This window comes from Chionomys nivalis, chromosome 20 (genome assembly GCF_950005125.1).
Source record: "Chionomys nivalis chromosome 20, mChiNiv1.1, whole genome shotgun sequence".
In the NCBI taxonomy this organism is placed as follows: domain Eukaryota; kingdom Metazoa; phylum Chordata; class Mammalia; order Rodentia; family Cricetidae; genus Chionomys; species Chionomys nivalis.
In genome coordinates this window covers 45,671,973-45,675,313 of record NC_080105.1, presented here as the reverse complement: position 1 = coordinate 45,675,313, position 3,341 = coordinate 45,671,973, and positions in this window count along the sequence as shown.

Genomic DNA, 3,341 nt, shown 5'->3' with positions numbered 1-3,341 from the left:
GAGACAGTCCACCAGAGGGCTCTCAAGTCCCACACCCAACCTTCACTGGCCCTACCTCCATAAGGAACAGTTAATGGAAAGACTCAGTAAGGGCTCTGCACTGTGGCCAGGCCTAGGAAGTAAGGCGTGAAAACTGCCTTTTCACCAGGTGTAGCGGCACATGCCTTTAATTACAGCACTCAGGAGGCAGGGACAGGCAAATTTTTGTGAGTTTGAGAGCACCCTGATCTATACAGCAAGTTCCAGGACAGCCAGGGCTAGTGAGACTCTGACGAAAACAATGACAACCTCCTTTTTTCAGTTCTTTTTTTTTCTCTTTTTTCAGTTCTGACTGTTCACAGGAGATACTGTGTTGGGAGTGACATGTTCTCCACCCAGGAGAAAGGAGAGCTCTTGCTCCACTCCTACTTTGAGCTGTAACTCAGATGTGTAGAACGCAGAGGCAAACTGATGATTCAAGACTGACTCAAATTGTAACTGAATGAATTATCTGTATTTTGTATGATTTCCCCCCCCACCATTTTAATACAGGCGAGTGCTTGGATTCAGGGATGGTCCTTATGACCCAGAGCTCTGGAAGCAGTGCAAAGGTTCGAGTGCTGGCTGCAGGGGAATCAGTTCTGACCCTGACATTGCAGCCATTCACTGTGTGGCTCCATAACGGTTTACCGTCCCAGGCTTTGGTTTTGTTGCTTGGAGAAAGATGGTGGTGGGGTGCTTAGCTGTCACATGCAAGCTTTACACAGCAAACATATAGTTCCTTCAGGCTCTCTTTTCCTACTCTCAGATCCCAGCCCTCTGTCCTTCCTAATAGCTCCTTTTCTAGACCACCAGTCTCTTGACCTCTCTGGGTAAATGTTTTCTTAAACCATATCCCATTACTCCAAGCAAAATATGGGCACGGGCCAGATGGAGGCCAAGCTGCTCAACGCTAGTCTTAGGGATTGTGTAATGCACTCTCCGCAACCAAGGACATTGATTAAATGGAGTGCTCGAGAAGATATAGTTGGTGTAACTTGGTAAAACGTTGTGGAAAGAGGGCCCGTGAGCTGGTTCCATGGGCAAAGGCACTTGTGGCCAAACCTGACATCCTGAGTTTGATGCCTGGGACTCGTGTGGTGGAAGGAGGGAATTGACTCCTACAGGTTGTCCCAGATCTGTGTACACACGCCGTAGCTTGCAGGTGTGTGTGAGTGTGCACATGCTAATAGATACAGTGTAGTCGTTTTAATGAATGATGGTTTAAAGAAAACCATACAGCAGAAAAGCATGTTTATTCTCAATTCATGTAAATCTGGTCACTAGTTAAGCTATTACCTCTAGTTAGCATGGGTCAAGCATATTAGCCCTTTGAGACTGTCATCTGCAGTGGACGATAAAGCCATGCAGTTGGGTTTGGCTCAGTGACCACCTGGTACTTTCATTTATGTAGTTCTCTGAGATGCATCTTCCATGCCTTTAAGGCAGTGGTTCCCAACCTTCCTAATGCTGTGACCCTTTAATACAGTTCCTCATGCTGTGGTGACCCCCAAATACAAAAAAATTATTTCCGTTGCTATTTCATTAAGTGTGATTTTGTTACTGTTATGAATCATAATGTAAATACTGTGTTTTCTGATGGTCTTTGGTGGGAGGGTCGAGACCCACAAGTTGAGAATCCATCAGTCAGAGGATGGTGGCCTGCAACATGGCCTCTCTTCAGAACCTCATGGTCCAGGTCCAGTTGTACTGCATCACTTTCTGGAGGAAAGGACCCAGGGATTCGTGTTTCTTTCAAGCTTTGGACTGACTGGACAGTTAGGGTAGGTCTGGGAAATGCACAGGACTCTATCAAGATCATAAAGCTTCCTGCCCTCACGGAGGGCTGCAGTGCGCCCTTCCACACAAGCATGCTAGAAGTGGTCCAGTTTGTTAAGTGTGGCAGAGCTATGGATCCAACCACTAGAGACTTTCTCCTAGGCTGATGTGCTTTTGCCAGCCAATGCCTCGTTTACACTCACTCATTTAGCCCTGGACCTACCCTCTTATGCTTGGGAACCACCCACAACCGTACTGGATAACTTCCTTTTTTTTCTTTTTGACAGCATCAAGGTTTGTAGTATAAATTAACAGTTAAATTCAAGAATAAAATATAGCTATTTGGTTGCATGTGGACTTGTGTGTGCAAGTGTGTTCATGTGTGCTAGAAGAGAGGGCCAGAACCTTGATGGTGGGTGGATGAGGAAGGCTGATTACAAGAGTTCTTATTAGCTGACGGACACCACTGCTCTCACAGTCTTAAACCGACTCAGCATGACCTGCTTTCCTTGTGGACACGGTGCCTGTTTTACCTCACTCCCCTCTCATCACTGCTGCGTGCATGCCTTTTATGGAGGCAGACCAGGAGAGCCCAGAGGCCCTGTGCGTGACAAGAGCTCCTTCCAGCATCAGACAACATGGACCTACAGAGTTCTGCCCTCGACTGCATCTGACTCTCCAGTGATGACGATGGAGAACTCCTGGTTATTTCTGCTTGGTTGGCCACTTGTAGCATTTCCTTGGCTGCTGTGCATTGGTCCTGCAGAGCAGCGAGAAAAACGTGCACATTTAGGTAATTTTCTTTTCTTTCTGGCCACCTTATTCATGTGGCTTCAAATTTACACTTGCTCCTTGAACAAATTTATACCTGCTAGAGCTCTGCCCCCATGTGTGCGTGTATATAGAGGAAAAGTAAGCTGTTTAATTCACCACGAAGAAGGTGGAACAGGAAGAACAATGTTTCAGATTCCTGAGAGAAGCAGAGAGATGACTCATTCACCAGCTCGTCTCCTGCAGCCAGGAGGAGGCGGACCAGCAGGTTCAAGGTAGACCAAAGAGTCTGATATCAAGATGCGCTAGTCCCATTGGATATGGAAGGGGTCCGGGGCATCATCTCATTTGTGAGCTCCTGGTCCAAACTGAAAAGCCCTAGTGAGCAATGCCTCACTGGTCTCCACGACAGAGACCACGAGAGGCAGGCATTCTCAATGCACAGATTGACAACCACAAGAAAACACCACAGGAATAATCCTAACTTGTCTAGCCTCATCCTTCCCTCTCATCCCATCTCCCTCTGCAAGAGAGTGAAATAACAAGTCAGGAGTTAGGACCCAGAGATGTTTTAGCCTCACAAGACCTGACAGCTCACTGGGCATCAGTGAAGTGCACTTTAAGAAACCCACACCGAAGGGAGATGACTGTTTTCACCTCAGGCAGCTGGTCACGATCCCCTCGGGTTCCGTCTGGACTTTGGACCACTCTTATTTTGTTTTCCGACCTTGCTCCTTCCCAGGAGCTGTGTGGTTGAAAGGAAGTCAGACACC